Below are 20,553 nucleotides of genomic sequence, written 5' to 3'. Positions count from 1 at the left end.
GGTGATGATCCGGTCAGGGATCCCGAGGCGGCAAACAATCGACCTGAAGAACTTGACGGCTGACTGTGCGGTCACCTTCCTCACTGGTTCCACTTCCGGCCACTTTGTGAACTTGTCGATTGCAACTTACAAGTACTCAAAGCCCTCGGCAGCTCGGGGAAAGGGGCCGAGGATGTCGAGCCCCCAGACCGAAAATGGCCAGGATAAAGGGATCGTCTGGAGAGCTTGAGCTGGCTGGTGTATCTGCTTGGAATGGAATTGGCACGCTTCACACTTGGTTACTTGTGTAGTTGCATCCTGGAGGGCTGTTGGCCAGAAGAAACCTTGCCGGAACGCTTTGCCGACAAGTGCTCTTGCGCCAATGTGGTGACCACATATGCCTCCGTGTATCTCTGCCAACAGCTTTTGTCCGTCTTCCCGGGGAATACACTTCAATTTCACACTGTTGAGTCTTCTTCTGTACAGTGTCTTGTCGACAAACTGGTACATACTTGACTGCCGGGCTACTCTTTCCGCTTCTTCTTGCTCTTCGGGAAGTTCTCTTGTCTGAAGGAAACAGACAATCTGCTGCGCCCATGTTGGAGCTTGTGGCTCGACAACAAGGACTAAAGGCAAATCTGCCGCTGCGGGAACATCCGCTTCTACGGCGAGGAGCTGCGCCTCTGCCGGAGCTTGACGTTCCCCGACAAGATTGCCGGAGCAAAACTTATCGAGAGCTTCTGCTTCAACGGAACAAACCCTAGGGCTTGCCGGAGCATCTTGCTCCTCAGCGTTCTTGGTGTTGATCTTGGAGGCTGCTACGGGAACATCCGCTTCTACGGCGAGAAGCTGCGTCTTTGCCGGAGCTTGACGTTCCCCGACAAGCCTGCCAGGGCAAAACTTATCGGGAGCTTTTGCTTCGACGGAACAAACCCTGGGGCTTGCCGGAGCAGACGGCTCCTCAGCGCCTTCGGCGTTGATCCTAGGGACCCTCTTGGCGGCGGCTTCAGGAAGCTCTGCCGGCAAATAGTCACCCGGGACCAACTTCCTCTTCTTGCTCTGTCCAGTCGATGGCGTTACGGACGGCTGAGTCAGCTTGAGCACAAAGATCCCTGGTTCCACAGGTAACTTAAGTGCGGCACACTTTGACAGGCCATCAGCAATGGCGTTGTGAGCTCTTGGAACATGCTCCATTTGTAGGCCGTCAAAGTGCTCTTCTAGATTTCTCACTTCTCAACGTAAGCTTCCATCAACGGACTCTGATAATTCTTGTTTACTTGGTGGACGACAAGCTGTGAGTCACCCCTGACAATGAGCTTCTTGATCCCAAGGTTTGCCGCGATCCTGAGACCGGCAAGCAATCCCTCATACTCTGCAGTATTGTTTGTTGCTTGCTCCTTGGGAAAGTGCATCTGGACTATGTACTTGAGGTGCTCTCCGGTGGGTGCGATAAGCAGCACACCAGCGCCGGCGCCTTGCAGCGAAAAGGCACCATCAAAGTACATCAGCCACTCTTTGCTTGCTTCCTTGTCGGGGATGCTTGTTTCTGGAATTTCTTCATCTGGTGTTGGCGTCCATTCTGCTATAAATTCTGCCAATGCTCTGCTCTGGATAGTTGAAGTGCTTTCAAACTTGAGGCCAAAGCTTGACAGTTCCAGTGCCCACTCGACAATCCTACCTGTCGCTTTTGGATTCTGCAGTATCCTCTTCAGCGGAAAGCGAGTGACAACTGTGATCTCATGTGCTTGGAAGTAATGGCACAACTTTCTCAAGGCCATGAGAAGGCCGAAAAGCAATTTCTGCACACCAGAGTACCTTGACCTAGCCCCTTGCAGGAGGGAACTAACAAAGTAAACTGGGCGCTGCACCATTTTCTTCCGTGTCTCCTCGTGCATCCGCGCAGATCCATCCTTGTCGGGACCAGAGCTTGTCGGGGAAGCCCCCCGCTTGTCGCTGGATGCGCTTGCCGCGGTTGCTGGCTCATCGTCTGCCTCCCTCTCTGCTACTAACGCAGCACTAACCACTTGATTGGTTGCCGCTATGTACAGCAGCAACTTCTCTTGTGGCTTAGGTGCGACAAGTATTGGAGGGGAGGACAGATATCTCTTCAGGTCTTGAAGTGCAGCCTCCGCGTCCGGAGTCCATTTCATTGGACCTGCCTTTTTCAATAATTTGAAAAACGGCAGGGCGCGCTCAGCAGACCGAGAGATAAACCTGCTGAGAGCAGCCACGCAACCGGCAAGTTTCTGTACATCCTTGACGCGCTTTGGTGCTTCAATCTGCTCAATGGCCCTGATCTTGTCGGGATTGGCTTCAATTCCCCGCTGAGACACGAAGAACCCGAGAAGCTTGCCGGAGGGAACCCCAAACACACACTTCTCTGGGTTGAGCTTGAGGCTGATCTTGCGCAGATTTGCAAAGGTCTCGTCCAAATCTTGAGTCAGGGTTGCTCTGTCCTTGCTCTTGACCACTATATCATCCATGTAGGCTTCCACATTTCTGTGTATCTGTGGCTCAAGAGCAACATGGACTACTCTTGCAAATGTCGAACCAGCATTTTTTAATCCGAAAGGCATCCGTACGAAACAGTACGTGCCACATGGAGTAATAAATGCGGTCTTCTCCTCATCCTCTTCTGCCATGAAGATCTGATGATATCCTGAGTATGCGTCAAGAAATGAAAGCAAATCACATCCGGCCGTGGAGTCAACAATCTGGTCAATGCGCGGCAAGGGAAATGGGTCTTTGGGACAAGCTTTGTTAACATCGGTGAAATCGATGCAAAGTCTCCATTTCCCGTTTGCCTTGCGCACGACTACAGGATTGGCCAACCACGTGGGATGGAGCACTCCTCTAACAAGGCCTGCTGCTTCAAGTTTCTTGATCTCTTCTGCAATGAATTCTTGGCGCTCCACTGCCTGCTTCCTGACTTTCTGCTTGACGGGCTGCGCATGGGGACAGACGGCAAGGTGGTGCTCAATCACTTTCCTGGGAACACCGGGGATGTCAGACGGCTGCCATGCAAACACGTCGACATTCGCCCGCAGGAAAGTAACGAGCGCGCTTTCCTATTTAGGGTCGAGCGTGGCACTGATGGTGAAGGTACCACAGTTGCCGTCCTCCTTGGCGGACACCCTCTTCGTCTCTGGCGGAGCTGCCATCGTCTTCTTGCACTTGCCGGTGGAGCTCGATGGTGCGTCGTCAACGGCAGCGCAGCACTCCGAAGAGGTGCGCTTGCCGGAGTGGGCACCAGAACTCTTGCCGGACTTGGTCTTGCCGGTGGATCTCGATGGTGCATCCTCGACGGCAGCGCAGCACTCCGAAGAGGTGCGCTTGCCGGAGTGGGCATCAGAACTCTTGCCGGACTTGGTCTTCTTCCCCCGGGGAGCTTCAACGGCAAGTGGATTGCGATCTGCCGTGGCTGCTGCTTCCCGGTAGATCTTGTCGGCACAGATAAGAGCATTCTTCTTGTCGCCAGGGACAGAAATGACGCTTATCGGGCCAGGCATCTTCAGCATGTTATATGCGTAGTGAGAGGCTGCCATGAACTTGGCGAGTGCTGGACGGCCAAGTATCCCATTGTAGGGCAATGGGATATCGGCAACGTCGAATGTGACCTTCTCAGTCCTGAAGTTTAGCTCGCTGCCAAATGATACCGGCAGCGTGACCTTTCCCTTCGGCTTGCTCCTTCCCGGGCTGATTCCTTGGAATGTGCCGGTCTCTTCGAGCTCGCTGTCAGGGATTTGGAGTTTCTGAAGTACAGCGAAGGAGATCAGGTTCAAGCCGGCCCCGCCGTCAACTAACATCTTAGTGACCTTGAGGTTGCGGATAGTTGGTGAAACCAACATCGGCAGGCACCCGATCGCAGTTGTGCGATCAGGGTGGTCCTCAATGTCGAAGATGATAGGCATGCTAGACCATTTTAGAAGCTTGCACGATTCGACAGGTGGTTCCGCTGCATTGACTTCCCGCGCCCACTGCTTGAGTTGGCGGTGTGAAGTGTGCAGAGAAGCACCGCCGTCAACGCACAAGACCTCTGTGGCTTTCTGAAACTCCTGCTCACTGGTCTCAACATCATCCATGTCTTCGTCATCTTCTTCATCGTCGTCGCGGCCGCGGGGAGGCCTGTCTCCTTACCGCTGCTTGGCCTTGCCGCGGCGTCCTCCCGGTCCGGCGCGCTTCTTGCCGGATTCTTCAGCACCCCCTTGGGCCCTCTCCTTGTCGCGCCGCTCGTACTCAGCTCTTTGCTGCTGGACAAGCTGCTCGACTTTCTTGCAGCTCCGGAGGTCATGGCCCTTGGTGCGGTGAATCTTGCAGTATTGGTGGTCGGAGCTGTCCTGCTTGTCGGCGGCCGCCACAGCCTGGCAGTTGGTGCATGCGGCAACTTCCTTGCCGGAGCTACCGACCTTGGCTCGCTTGGCGCCGCCGTCGCTGCTGGACTGCTCAACGACCAGCACCTCTTTGTTCTGCTTCTTCTTGTTGTTGCACCGCCAGTTTTTCTTTGCCGGGGCGGCATCCTCGCTGTCAGACTCCCCTGCTCCAGTGCTTTCTCCGGGGAATTTCCTCCCTTCCTCAGCGCGTGCACACTTGTCGGCCAGGGCATATAGCTCACTGACGTCCCGAATCTTGCACATCGCCATCTCCTCCCGCATCCTGCGGTTACGCACGTTCTGATGGAACGCGCTGATTACCGCGGCGGGGTGGATATTTGGGATGTTGTGCTATACACGGCTGAACCTCTGGATATACTTGCGCAGGGGCTCTCCTTCCTTCTGGACGAGCAGATGAAGATCACTCTCTTGGCCATGAGGTTTGTGGCCGCCTGTGAAGGCGCCGACAAACTGATGGCATAGATCAGCCCAGGAGGATATGGAGTTGTCCGGCAAGTGCATGAGCCAAGACCTAACGTTGGGCTTGAGCACCAGCGGGAAGTAGTTGGCAAGGATCTTATCGTCTCGCCCACCAGCAGCCTGCACCGCGATGGTGTAGATGCTGAGGAACTCCTACGGATGCGACTTGCCCTTGTACTTCTCTGGTACATCTGGTTTGAAATTCTTCGTACTGGGCCACTGGACTTGCCGCAGCTCACGAGTGAACGCAGGGCAACCTACCGCGTACGGCAAGTTGTCTGGTTCCCCCGGCGCATGCATGTCAACAGAGGGCCCAGCGCGCTGGTCTGATTGACGCCGCGCTTCTCTCCGGCGCTCGATGCGAGTACGAGCGTCTTCTTGTTGCCGTTCTTGAAGAACTTGGCGCTGATCGTGACGAGCTCGCGGATCTGACGACGCGGTGGAGTCGCTGTTGAGGTGGACCCGGCGAGTCGACGATCTTGGCCTTCGGGGTGGAGAGTGCACAGTAGTTGCACCCCCACTAGTCTTGTCGTCTCTGGCTCGTGCCTGGCTGGCTTGCCGCGGCTGAGACGCGCTCGGCTGCCGCGGAGTGTCGCCGTTGGCGAAGCCGATGAGACTCTGGATGGTCACCCTCCAGCCGTCGACCTTGTCCGCCGCTGGAGGGTAGTCTAGGAGCAGCTGAGCTCGCGCCAAAGCTTCTGCTGCGGTGGCGGGTGGCGGTGGCGAACGGTGCGAGGAGCGGGATATGCTCGGACTTCTAACTATGTTAGAAGGAGCAGTATCTCGTCCAGGCGACCGTGTCTCGCTCGCGCCAGCAGGTTGACGTGCATGGTGGTCCTGAGCACTCCGAGATCCACCAGCTCGATCTTGATCTAGCGAACGCATGGTACCGTGAGTACCATGACGCTGCCGGTCCCGCGCCTCCTGAGATGTGCGCGGTGCATGCACGGACGCCGAGGTCTTGGAGTGCGCCCGGTCATTGTGGGAGCCGGCTACGCCGCCGATGGGCAGCGCAGCCTTGTCCTGGGACCTGGCGGCACCGCGAGTTCCCTCGTCGACGCGTGTCCTTCCGCCGGTGCCTGCCCCACCAACCGTTTGCTCCGGCGGGGGCTGGCTCGGCACGGACGGAGCAGCTGCCTCCGGAACTTTCTTCTTCGGCGGCATGTTGATGAAGATGATGAAGATCTAGCTCGCGAGAACGCCAGATCTGATGTTGATGAAGATGAAGAAGATCTAGCTCGCGAGAACGCCGGATCTGGTTCACACAACTTCGACGCCCCCTACCTGGCGCGCCAGAGATGCCGGGGCTGCTGATCCATGGGCACCTATGGGACCGGCGGACCGGGTCCCTTTCGGTTCGGCGGGGGCGGAGGTCGCGCAAAGAGCAGATCGAGGCGGAGCACGCGAGCGATTTACCCAGGTTCGGGCTGCACGGATGCGTAAAACCCTATTCCTGCTTTGTGGATTTGTATTGATTTCTAGCTCGGGAGCGCGGAGTGCTATAGTACACACCGGCAGCTAGCAAGACCGAGCGTGAGTGTTGGAACTGGTCTCCCCTCCTCTCGTTGCACACGGGCCTCCTTTTATATGCTCAAGGGGTTACTGACATAGCAACGGAGGTAAAGGGCAAAAATGGAAGAGTGGTGGTTGGTACAGCTACCTGTATAGTGTTATCATACCTAACCCTGGCGGCAGGGGACAAGGGCATTAATTGCCTGTCTGTGTCGCCTAAACAGTACCGAAATGGACCGCTAGGGACGCCACCGTTTGCCACGATGGTTATCTTGTCAGCGCCTGCTTGCCACCTCGCACCCCTAGCTGCACGGCCTCCTGCCACGTGTGCTTTGGGAGGGTCCTTGAGCGACACGTTGGCAGGTGGGCTGGAGCGCGGGCACGAAGTGGGGGTTTCCCACAGCAAACTCCTTGCCGCGGTCCTCGTCTTGTCGTGTTCGGGAGCTTGTCGCTCACCGGGCCTTGCCGGGACGTGCGGCGCGTCGCGGCAAGCTTTCTTGGTATGCCTTGAGTGGCCTTCCCGGCAAGCTCCTCTTGCCGGGGTCTTGTCTTCTTCCCGGCCAGCTTCTCTTGCCGGGGCCTTGGTTGGCCTTCCCGGCAAGCTCCTCTTGCCGGGGCCTTAGTTTGAATACTTTGTTTTTGAATGGTCTTCAAAGTTGCCGCGAAGGGTCTTGGCGGCCACCGCGGCGAGCCTTGCCGCGGGATGCTGCGACTGCCCGTGCACAAGTTCGGGATACTAGGGTACCCCTACTCTAGTACACCGACACATATAGTCTGGCTATGCTCTATCTTCACCACACAAAATATTTAAATCATGCACAACCCCGATGACAAGCCAAGCAATTGTTTCATACTTTTGATGTTCTCAAACTTTTCCAATCTTCACGCAATACATGAGCGTGAGCCATGGATATAGCACTATAGGTGGAATAGAGTGGTGGTTGTGGAGAAGACAAAAAGGGGGAAGATAGTCTCACATCAACTAGGCGTATCAACAGGCTATGGAGATGCCCATCAATAGATATCAATGTGAGTGAGTAGTGATTGCCGTGCAATTGCACTAGAGCTATAAGTATATGAAAGCTCAAAAAGAAACTAAGTGGGTGTGCATCCAACTTGCTTGCTCATGAAGACCTAGGGCATTTTGAGGAAGCCCATCATTGGAATATACAAGCCAAGTTCTATAATGAAAGATTCCCACTAGTATATGAAAGTGACAACATAGGAGACTCTCTATTATGAAGATCATGGTGCTACTTTGAAGCACAAGTGTGGTAAAAGTATAGTAGCATTACCCCTTCTCTCTTTTTCTCTCATTTTTTTTATTTGGGCTTTCTCTTTTTTATGGCCTATTTTCTTCTTTTTTTATTTGGGCTTCTTTGGCCTCTTTTATTTATTTATTTTCGTCCGGAGCCTCATCCCGACTTATGAGGGAATCATAGTCTCCATCATCCTTTCCTCACTTGGACAATGCTCTAATAATGATGATCATCACACTTTTATTTTTCTTACAACTCCAGAATTACAACTCGATACTTAGAACAAGATATGACTCTATATGAATGCCTCCGGCGGTGTACCGGGATGTGCAATGATGCATGAGTGACATGTATGAAAGAATTATGAACGGTGGCTTTGCCACAAATACGATGTCAACTACATGATCATGCAAAGCAATATGACAATGATGAAGCGTGTCATAATAATGGAATGGTGGAAAGTTGCATGGCAATATATCTTGGAATGGCTATGGAAATGCCATAATAGGTAGGTATGGTGGCTGTTTTGAGGAAGGTGTATGGTGGGTTTATGGTACCGGCGAAAGTTGCGCGGTATTAGAGAGGATAGCAAAGGTGGAAGGGTGAGAGTGCGTATAATCCATGGACTCAACATTAGTCATAAAGAACTCACATACTTATTGCAAAAATCTATTAGTTATCTAAACAAAGTACTACGCGCATGCTCCTAGGGGGATAGATTGGTAGGAAAAGACCATCGTTGGTCCCCGACCACCACTCATAAGGAGGACAATCAATAAATAAATCATGCTCCGACTTCATCACATAACGGTTCACCATACGTGCATGTTACGGGAATCACAAACTTCAACACAAGTATTTCTCAAATTCACAACTACTCAACTAGCATGACTCTAATATTACCATCCTCATATCTCAAAAGAATTATCAAGTATCAAACTTCTCATAGTATTCAACACACTCATAAGAGAATTTTATTATTCTTGAATACCTAGCATATTAGGATTTTAAGCAAATTACCATGCTATTTAAGACTCTCAAAATAATCTAAGTGAAGCATGAGAGTTCATCTATTTCTTCAAAATAAAACTTCCACCATGCTCTAAAATATATAAGTGAAGCACTAGAGCAAATGACAAACTACTCCGAAAGATATAAGTGAAGATCAATGAGTAGTTGAATAATTGTGCAACTATGTGAAGACTCTCCCATTCAATAATTTCAGACCTTGATACTTTATTCAAACAGCAAGCAAAACTAAATAAAATGACATCTAAGAATATCATACATCATGTGAAGAAGCAAAAACTTAGGATCAACCGATACTAACCGATAATTGTTGAAGAAGAAAGGTGGGATGCCAACCGGGGCATCTCCAAGCTTAGATGCTTGAGACTTCTTGAAATATTATCTTTGGGTGCCTTGGGCATCCCCAATCTTGAGCTTTTGTGTCTCCTTAATTCCTCTCATATCACGGTCTCCCCAAATCTCAAAAGCTTCATCCACACAAAACTCAAAAAGGACTCGTGAGATAAGTTAGTATAAACCATTGCAAAAACCTTATCATACTCTACTGTAGCAAATCACTAAAATTATTATTCAACATTGCATACTAAATTCCTCTGCATATTTAATAGTTCTATCCTCAAATAGAATCATTAAAGAAGCAAACATATGCAAACAATGCAAACATAACAGCAATCTGCCTAAACAGGATAGTCTGTAAAGAATGCAGCAACATCCATACTTACCTAGCTCCAAAAATTACGAAAGAAAATTACCACTGTAGTAAATTTATCAGATCTTAATATGCAAAAGGTTTCAACATTTTATCACATTCTGACTTTTCTAGGGAATTATTGCAACAGCGGTAAACTTTCTGTTTTCAAACAGCAACATGTGTACTTGTAACATAGGCATAGTAAAGGATATCAATGCCACTTTTATTGAAATAAAAGATGCAAAACATTGTTATAAATAACATCAAGAAAATCCTAATAAAATAAATTGATGCTCCAAGAAAAACAGATATCATGTGGTGAATAAAAATATAGCTCCAAGTAAAGTTACCGATGAACGAAGACGAAGGAGGGGATGCCTTCCGGGGCATCCCCAAGCTTAGGCTCTTGTTTGTCCTTGAATATTACCTTGGGGTGCCATGGGCATCCCCAAGCTTAGGCTCTTGCCACTCCTTATTCCATAGTCCATCGAATCCTTACCCAAAACTTGAAAACTTCACAACACAAAACTTAACAGAAAACTCGTAAGCTCCGTTAGTATAAAATAAATCACCACTTCAAGGTACTGTAATGAACTCATTATTTATTTATATTGGTGTTAAACCTACTTTATTCCAACTTCTATATGGTTTATAAACTATTTTACTAGCCATAGATTCATCAAAATAAGTAAACAACACATGAAAAACAGAATCTGTCAAAAACAGATCAGTCTGTAGTAATCTGGATCAAACGTATACTTATGGAACTCATAAAATTCTCAAATAAATTGCTGGACCTCAGAAATTTATCTATTAATCATCTGCAAAAATAATTAACTAAATAGCACTCTCCAAATAAAAATGGCAGTAATTCTCGTGAGCGCTAAAGTTTCTGTTTTTTACAGCATGATCAACAAGACTTTCCCCGAGTCTTCCCAAAGGTTCTACTTGGCACAAACACTAATTAAACACATAAAACCACATCTAAACAGAGGCTAGATGGATTATTTATTATTAAACATGAACAAAAAGCAAGGAACTAAAATAAAATTGGGTTGCCTCCCAACAAGCGCTATCGTTTAACGCCCCTCGCTAGGCATAAAAACGAGGATAGATCTAGGTATTGCCATCTTCGGTTTTAGAGAAAAAGAGAGCAAACTTGTTATCTATGGAATTAATCTTTCTATTTTGGCAAAGTACATGTCCATTAAAGGTAGGAGAAAGATTAAGAGTGTTGCAGAAATTGGCATCTAGGCTAGCTTTTATCTCTTTAATAGATCCGTTTTGGTAAGAAAGCAAGAGAGATGTGATTTCAGCTTTCTCATTAATGGGGTGCCCAAATATAGTTTTCATCATCTCATAGGTATCTATGGGGTCCCCTTCAAGAAAACCCCCCTCGAAAATAGAATCTAAAACTTGTTTGAACGAAGCGGGTAGCCCAACATAAAAGCTTTTTAAGTAAACGTCAATTTGATATTGGGGTACATAGCTAGCCCGGATCCTTAACAGCCTATCCCAAGCATCTTTCAAAGATTCATCAAGTAAATAACGAAAAATTCCAGAATCATCTTCATCAAAATTACTAAGGTTCTCATTGATAACTCCGGCAAGTTGTTCCATAGCATTCTGATTTACGAGTTTAGATAAGATAGCAGGATTGTCTAAAGCACTAGAACTTGGAAGAGAACCCCCAATTCTTTTTGGTTCTGACATGGTGAGTGAAAAGAGGCAAACAGAAAAAGAGAGGGAGGATAGAGAGAGAGGGCGAATAAAAAGGCAAGGGTGAAGTGGGGGAGAGGAAAACGAGAGGCAAATGGCAAATAATGTAATGCGAGAGATAGGGATTGTGATGTGTACTTGGTATGTTGACTTTTTGCGTAGACTCCCCGGCAACGGCGCCAGAAAAGAGCTTGATGTCTACTACACAACCTTCATATTGTAGACGTTGTTGGGCCTCCAAGTGCAGAGGTTTGTAGGACAGTAGCAAATTTCCCTCAAGTGGATGACCTAAGGTTTATCAATCCGTAGGAGGCGTAGGATGAAGATGGTCTCACTCAAGCAACCCTGCAACCAAATAACAAAGAGTCTCTTGTGTCCCCAACACACCCAATACAATGGTAAATTGTATAGGTGCACTAGTTCGGCGAAGAGATGGTGATACAAGTGCAATATGGATAGTAGATAATAGTATTTGTAAACTGAAATTATAAAAACAGCAAGGTAACTAATGATAAAAGTAAGCGTAAACGGTATTGCAATGCGTTGAAAGAAGACCTAGGGTTCATACTTTCACTAGTGTAAGTCCTCTCAACAATAATAACATAATGGGATCATATAGCTATCCCTCAGCATGCAACAAAGAGTCACTCCAAAGTCACTAATAGTGGAGAATGAACAAAGAGATTATGGTAGGGTACGAAACCACCTCAAAGTTATTCTTTCCAATCAATCCGTTGGGCTATTCCTATAAGTGTCACAAACAGCCCTAGAGTTCGTACTAGAATAACACCTTAAGACACAAATCAACCAAAACCCTAATGTCACCTAGATACTCCAATGTCACCTCAAGTATCCATGGGTATGATTATACGATATGCATCACACAATCTCAGATTCATCTATTCAACCAACACATGGAACCTCAAAGAGTGCCCCAAAGTTCTACCGGAGAATCACGACGAAAACGTGTGCCAACCCCTATGCATAGTTTCATGGGCGGAACCCGCAAGTTGATCACCACAACGTACATCAAGTGAATCACGTGATATCCCATTGTCACCACAGATATCGACGGCAGGACATACATCAAGTGTTCTCAAATCTTTAAAGACTCAATCCGGTAAGATTACTTCAAAGGGGAAACTCAATTCATTACAAGAGAGAAGAGGGGGAGGAGAAACATAGGATCCAACTATAATAGCAAAGCTCGCGATACATCAAGATCGTATCACCTCAAGAACACGAGAGAGAGAGAGAGAGAGAGATCAAACACATAGCTACTGGTACATACCCTCAGCCCCGAGGGAGAACTACTCCCTCCTCGTCATGGGGAGCACCGGGATGATGAAGATGGCCACCGGAGAGGGATTGCCCCCTCCGGCAGGGTGCCGGAACGGGTCTAGATTGGCTTTCGGTGGCTACAGAGGCTTCTGGCGGCAGAACTCCCGATCTATTGTGCTCCTGGATGTTTTTAGGGTATATGGAGATATATAGGCGGAAGAAGTATGTCAGGGGGGCCACGAGGGGATCACGAGGGTGGAGGGCGCGCCCAGGGGGGTGGGCGCGCCCCCTACCTCGTGACCTCCTCGCAGGTCCCCCGACGTGCACTCCAAGTCTTCTGGGCTTCTTTCCTTCCAAAAATGAGTTCCGTGAAGTTTCAGGTCAATTGGACTCCGTTTGATTTTCCTTTTCTTCGAAACCCTAAAGCAGGGTAAAAACAGAAACTGGCACTGGGCTCTGGGTTAATAGGATTAGTCCCAAAAATGATATAAAAGTGTATAATAAAGCCCATAAACATTCAAAACAGCAGATAATATAGCATGGAGCAATCAAAAATTATAGATACGTTGGAGACGTGTCATCCTCTCGTAAAAACGAGGAGGAGGAAGATGAAGATTCTCCCCCTCCAGCCGAGGGAGAAAAGAAAAGGAAGGCCGCCCCAACCGGGGAGGCCGAAGGGTCCAAGAAGGGAAGGACTCTTCTTCCGGATTGTTCCACCACCGCCGCCGGCAGCGAAGACGAGTGGTCACTCTGGGCCAAGCCCCTGGCGAAGTTGTAAGTATTCGGATACCAGAGTAACTCATAGCATACTTTTATTGCACTCGTCGGACGGTTCCTTTGACTCGTCGGATATGAATAGTGATACACTTCGAACCGCCTCCTCTCCTTGCCCTATGCACAATGTCAAGGTATTGTCTCAAGGGGCACTGAGCCGGGGGGAGATAGTCCCGGAGGCGCCTCAAGGCGACCTTCCGGACTCCAGGCGCAAAGGGAGCAAGACTCCCAAGGGCTCCGAGTTCGGCCCTCAGCCAAACGCCGCGCTGGAACCTCCAGTGGTTCCGGACTCCGGCAGGCGGCCCCCTTCCAAGAGGGGCAAGCCGCCCGTGCAGGTGACCTCTGTCCATCCAGAGGCACCAGACAACCTGCTGGGAGCGCTTCGCGGCGCTTCCATCGACGACGAGCACCGCACTGTTATGAGTGTGGTGATCAAGAAGGTCCAGTCCGCCAAGAGCGGACTGACTGAAGCCTATGCCAACCTTCTAACAGGCTTTGAGGTAAGTATTTGAAATATAGGGAAATATTACCGCATAGATAGTTGCCTCTGATGCTCTGTTTGGTGTTCACAAAGAAAATCCGAATAGAGGATCGAATAATATCTGCAGGAGTCTAATACAAGTATGTCTATATGTGTATGCAGGCTTCGCTACTGACCTCTGCCGCACTGACTGCGGAGGTCGCTGCATTGAAGCAGAACCTCGAGCGGTCCGAGACAGAGCTCCGCCTTGCCAAGAGGCAGCTCGAGGAGAACAAAGGTAAGTAATGCCTTGTCTAGGAGCATTCATGATAGGATCATCATGGATGTGCCAGGGGCCACGACCGAAGTGGCGACCCTGAAGCAAGCATTGTCCGAGGCCGAAAACAAAGCGGCCAAGGAGCGCACCGAGCGGTAAAAACAAGAGGCACGAGTGGGCGAGGTGCAGCAAGAGCTCCAGGCTCTCGTGAAGAAGCATGAGACTTTGGAGCTTGACTCGAAGACGCGAGAGTCCGAGCTTGCCGTGGCCCTCGAGAGCACAAAGCATGCCAAGGCTGAAGCCCAAAAGGCCCTCCAGGACATTGAGGCGATGAGGAAGATAGCGGTGGGTAAGGCATTCATTATGCAAAGCAAGCACATGAAAGTAAATTACTTGTTACTTACCCGAATCCGGAGCTCTCTAGGAGCATTCGCAGATTTGCCCCGCAGTGTGTCAGATGCCGCAAAGTACTACCAGGCCGAGGAGGGAAGCTCGACGGAGAAGTTGTTCTGGTCTCAGTATACTGGGACCGAACACCCGATGCCTGTGAGCGACCTGTTGAAGCAACTGGTCGAGCTGCACAAGGCGGCCGAACAGGCCATGAGGGGCCTTATAACCGGATGTAGCCTGGCGACTCCCTTCCCAACAGCTACTTCGGCCTGGTGAGGCGGCTTGTGGATGCCTACCCACGGCTGGAAGTCATAAAGCGGTCTGTCTGCATCGAGGGTGCACGCCGGGCTTTTGCCTATGTGAAGGTGTACTGGGCCAATATGGACGCCGAGAAGCTGGTGAAGGCGGGGCCACCGCAGGGCAAGGAGCATCACCACCCTGAGATCTATTATGAGGGTGTCCTGAAGGGTGCCCGTCTTGTGGCAGACGAGTGTGCGAACAATGTAATTTTTGAATGAACTTGCTCGTGTGATCCTATATTATGAAAACTTGTTCATGTGCGCTATGCAACGCTTGTTTGAATTTAAAATATTACATTCTGTGCGGCTGCTTATCAAATCTGAGAGATGGCCAGTCGTCGGCTTCGGCCCCCATGCCACGAGTGCTGGGGTGTTCGGGATAAATCTGAGCACTCTTTTTCCCATTGTTGGGTCCTTCGAGGGAGGTGCTCAGCGCAACGAACAAGGCAATCAAACTATAATGCTTTATCACTCTCACTTAGCCATAGAAGTCTACAATTTTAAATTTTGGCGAAGCCCCTGGTATTCGGAAGGCCGAATTCGGGGCGCTATACGCGCCTAAGCCGGACAAAGCCGACTCCTCGCCCTAAGCGGCATAAGTCTTTAGGGACTCGAGACCTCTCGAACAGCGACCAACTCTCTCCTTATCATGACAGTCAGTTTTAGCTTTCTCTACTGAGGTGCTTTCCCAGATGAACCCGGGCACAATCGCAGTAGTTCTCCCAGTGCTACCTTAGCCGATGTAGCGGAACGTAAGGTACCAAAACATGGGAGCCGGGCAAACCCAACTATTAACCCAAGACATGATTCGGAGCTGATGCATATAATGCTATAAGTTCGGGGTGCCGCACTGTCGAAAGTGTTCGGACTTCTCACGCCGTATTATGGGGTATGCTTAAGCCCCTGGCATATTGGCCGTACCAGAGTGTACGGATGCTGAATGTCATGAATGAACATATATATATATATATATATATATATAAGAATAGAGAATGCGGTAGTAGTCTAGTGCTATGCATTGTTTACTCAAAAAGGTGCGTCGAAGCAGAATGATACAAGTAGTGCGATAAGAAAAAACTAGGACTATTTGACATGTCCCCTCCAAGGGCAAGCTGTGGAATGGTATTTAAAGCAGGTATTTCACTCATTATCACAGACGACCTGGGAATTCCATGATGCGACATAGCTTTCTGCCTCCTTGGTTGTTGTATCGTGCGCCCGGCAATCGTACTGCCGGACGGGGTTTCCAGAGAGTAAAGTCCTGAAAGAGAGAAAAAATAATAAGGCGGGAAGCCCCTAGTGCGGTTGAGCCGCGTTTTGGGGCGTTCCTTAGTCGTGCCCCCCCCACCTATGCCCATGGTATTTTCAATGCGTAATTATGTACGCATGGCACAGATTTTGCCATTTGGCGGGGACTGGGGTGGGGGCCGCATTGCTATGTGAGCTCGGAGCGTGCCAGGCGGTCTTGTTGCAGATTACTCCGGGCGCGCTTGACGATGTCCGAGTGTTTAATCACCGAACTGGTGGATTTCCTGAAGAGGCTGCTTTGTGCTTCTACAGCGAGGGCCGTAGTGTGCTCCTCCGTGCGGAGAGAGCGCTCTATGTTTCCATTGACTGTGATGACCCCCCGAGGTCCTGGCATCTTGAGCTTGAGGTATGCATAATGTGGTACCACATTGAATCTCGCAAATGCAGTTCGCCCGAGTAGTGCATGATAGCCATTGCGGAACGGGACTATATCGAAGATTAACTCCTCGCTTCGGAAGTTATCCGAAGACCACTTCCAGTGTGACTGAGCCTGTGCAATGGGCCTCTACACCTGGTATGACGCCTTTGAAAGCCGTTTTTGTGGGTTTGATCCTTGAGGGGTCTATACCCATTTTGCGCACTGTGTCCTGATAAAGCAGGTTCAGGCTGCTGCCGCCGTCCATAAGGACTCGAGTGAGGTGAAATCCATCGATGATTGGTTCTAGGACCAGTGCGGCGAATCTGCCATGACGGATACTAGTGGGGTGGTCCCTGCGATCGAAGGTGATCGGACAGGAGGACCATGGGTTGAACTTTGGGGTGACTGGCTCCAACGCATATACGTCCCTTAGTGCACGCTTCCGCTCCCTCTTGGGGATGTGGGTTGCGTATATCATGTTCACCGTCCGCACTTGTGGGGGGAACCTCTTCTGCCCTCCGGTGTTCGGCGGCCGGGGCTCCTCCTCGTCTTCGCTATGTAACCCCTTATCTTTGTTTTCGGCATTTAACTTTCCGGCCTGGTTGAACACCCAACATTCCCTGTTGGTGTGGTTGGCTGGCTTGTCGGGGGTGCCGTGTATTTGACATGAGCGATCGAGTATACGGTCCAAACTGGACGGGCCCGGGGTGCTTCTTTTGAATGGCTTTTTCCGCTGACCGGGTTTAGAGCCTCTGAATCCGGCATTGAGTGCCGTATCTTGGGTATTGTCGCTATTGATGCGGCGCTTGTGTTTGTTGCGACGTGACCTGCCATTGCTATCCTTGGTATCCGAAGTACCATGGTTCTTTGATATATTATTGCTGCGAGCCAGCCATCTGTCCTCTCGCGCGCAAAAGCGGGTCATGAGTGTCGTGAGGGCTGCCATAGATTTCGGCTTTTCCTGGCCAAGGTGCCGGCCGAGCCACTCATCGCGGATGTTGTGCTTAAAAGCTGCTAGGGCCTCTGCATCCGGACAGTCGACGATTTGATTTATCTTTGTCAGGAACCGTGTCCAGAATTGCCTGGCCGATTCCTCTGGCTGTTGAATTATGTGGCTCAAGTCATCGGCATCTGGTGGTCGCACATAAGTGCCCTGGAAGTTGTCGAGGAATGCGGCTTCCAGATCTTCCCAACAGCCAATGGATTCTGCTGGCAGGCTGTTGAGCCAATGCCGAGCTGGTCCTTTGAGTTTGAGTGGGAGGTATTTGATGGCGTGTAGATCGTCACCGCGGGCCATGTGGATGTGCAGGAGGAAGTCCTCGATCCATACCGCAGGATCTGTTGTACCGTCGTATGATTCGATATATACGGGATTGAAACCCTCTAGGATTTGGTGATCCTTTACTTCGTCTGTGAAGCATAGGGGGTGTGCGGCGCCTCTGTACTGAGCTATATCGCGACGCAGTTCAAATGAGTCTTGTCCGCTGTGTTCGGCCTGGCAGGATTTACTTTTACTGTATCTGGCGTGACGGTTATCGTCTCGCGTAGTGACGCGCCCTCATGATCCGTAGATCGATATTGCGTGTTTTGCTTTGTCCTCCAATACTTCTCGCAGGTCTAGCGTGTTTCCCCATGCCTTGACATTTTTATTTGAGTGGCGTCGGGGTGCGGGCTGAGCGTTTGGCTGAAATGCCTCTCTGTCGCGGCCATGAGGTGGCCGATCAGCCGCGTCATATGCTGGAGATGTAGGTTTTAATGCTTCCTCCTCCAGTCGGGGTAGCAACCTGCGCTTTGGGTAACTCTTGGAGGGGCGTTCGAGTTCATATTCCTCGGCCGCAAGGACTTCAGTCCATCTGTCAGCTTGCAAATCTTGATCAGCTTGAAGCTGCTGTTGCTTTTTCTTATAAGGCTATTTGCCGTGGCTATAAGTCGGTGTTTGAAGCGCTCTTGCTCGACGGGATCCTCAGGCACAACGAATTCGTCATCGTCGAGGCTTGCCTCGTCTTTGGAGGGAGGCATGTAATTACCATCCTTCGCCTCTCCATCTACCGCTCTCTCGGAAGGGCTGGCTTCTCCGTACTCCTGCTGTAAATCTTGCTGGAGGGGATTGTCGTCATCTTCGGCACTGTCCGGAGTGCTATTATCTGCTGTGCCGATATCACCGCTTTTGCTTTGGCAAGACTTAGAGCGGCGCCGCTATCGTCGGCGCTTGGGTTGCTTCTTGGAGGGGTCATCCTCCGTTGTCCCGTCGCCATTGCCTTCTTTGGGTGTGTCCACCATGTATATATCATATGATGAGGTGGTTGTCCAGTGCCCTGTGGGTAGTGGTTCCTGTTCGTCCCCTGCATCGTCATCCATACCGTCGATGTCTTAAGAGTCGAAGTCAAGTGTGTCGGTTAAATCGTCGACAGTGGCTACTAAGTGGGTGGTGGGTGGGCGGCGAATTTCTTCATCATCCGCATCCCAATCCTGCCTGACATAATTCGGCCAGGACTCTCCTGACAAGGAGAGAGACCTTAATGAGTTCAGTATGTCGCTGAAGGGCGAGTGCTGAAAGATATCCGCGGAGGTGAACTCCATGATCGGCGCCCAGTCGGATTCGATAGGCACAGGCGCAGGCGGTTCGGAGTCCGTGGCCGGGGAAGAATCTGGCAATTCGGCGTCACGGCTCCTGTGAAGGGTAAGGTCGATACTTGGCTCGATCGCCGCTGAGAATACGGCCCTCGTGGCGGGGTCTATCCACCCGTCCATGGATGGCGCAATTGGCTCCGAATTGAGGGTCGGAGCGTTTGCCGGTGCGGTCTCCTGAACACTGTCCGAAGGTAGAGCTAAATCATGCCCATCGTGACCGTGCGGCGCACTCGTCAGGGGCTCGAATCCGTCGAAGATCAAGTCTCCGCGGATGTCGGTCATGTAGTTTAAGCTTCCAAACCTGACCTGGTGGCCAGGGGCGTAACTCTCAATCTGCTCTAGATGGCCAAGCGAGTTGGCTCGCAGTGCGAAGCCGCCGAATACAAAGATCTGTCCAGGGAGAAAAGTCTCACCCTGGACTGCATCGCTATCGATGATCGAAGCATCCATCAAGCCTAACAACGACGACACAGAGGAACTCTCAAAGAAAGCACCAATGTCGGTGTCAAAACCGGTGGATCTCGGGTAGGGGGTCCCGAACTGTGTGTCTAGGCGGATGGTAACAGGAGGCAGGGGACACGATGATTACCCAGGTTCGGGCCCTCTTGATGGAAGTAATACCCTACGTCCAGCTTGATTGTTCTTGATAATATGAGTAGTACAAGAGTTGATCTACCACGAGATCGAAGAGGCTAAACCCTAAAAGCTAGCCTATGGTATGATTGTTGTTGTTGGTCCTACGGACTAAACCCTCCGGTTTATATAGACACCGGAGGGGGCTAGGGTTACACAGTCGGTTACAAGGAAGGAGATCTACATATCCGTATTGCCAAGCTTGCCTTCCACGCCAGGGAGAGTTCCATCCGGACACGGAACGAAGTCTTCAATCTTGTATCTTCATAGTCCAACAGTCCGGCCAAAGGATATAGTCCGGCTATCCGGATACCCCCTAATCCAGGACTCCCTCGACAAGCTTTGTTCAAATCTGTGTAGTCCACACACATACGCCAATTGCCGTTTTTTCTAAAGAACCAGCGCCGGATTAGCTAACCACTCAGGGTGAAAAACTTCCACGATAAACCCTGCGGCCAACAGCCGAGCTGCCTCCTCACCAATAGCTTTACGCCTTTCTTCGTTGAAGCGGCGGACAAACTGCCTGACCAGTTTAAACTTAGGATCTATATTAAGTGTGTGCTCAGCGAGTTCCCTCGGTACACCTGGCATGTTAGAAGGCTTCCATGCGAAGATGTCCCGGTTCTCATGGATGAACTCGATGAGCGCGCTTTCCTATTTGGGATCCAGGTTAGTGTTGATGCTGAACTGCTTGGATGAATCGCCAGGAACAAAATCAACCATCTTAGTGTCTGTGGCCGATTTAAACTTCAAAGCCGGATCGTGCTCCGTAGTTGGCTTTTTCAAAGAAGTCATGTCTGTCGGATCAACCTTGTCTTTATAAAACTTCAGCTCTTCTGTGGCACAAACCGACTCAGCGTAAGCCGCATCACCTTCCTCACATTCCAAAGCAATCTTCCTGCTCCCATGTATTGTGATGGTCCCCTTATGACCTGGCATCTTAAGCTGCAGATAAACATAACACGGCCTCGCCATGAACTTGGCATAAGCCGGTCGCCCAAACAGGGCGTGATATGGACTCTTGATTTTCACCACCTCAAAAGTCAATGTTTCTAACCTTGAATCATGATCATCTCCAAAGGCCACCTCTAGGGCTATCTTGC

Source organism: Triticum urartu, chromosome 7A, assembly GCF_056163025.1.
Source record: "Triticum urartu cultivar PI428250 chromosome 7A, HENAU_Tu73, whole genome shotgun sequence".
In the NCBI taxonomy this organism is placed as follows: Eukaryota; Viridiplantae; Streptophyta; class Magnoliopsida; order Poales; family Poaceae; genus Triticum; species Triticum urartu.
The sequence above is the reverse complement of the archived record's forward strand: the minus strand, read 5'-3'. Positions refer to the sequence as shown.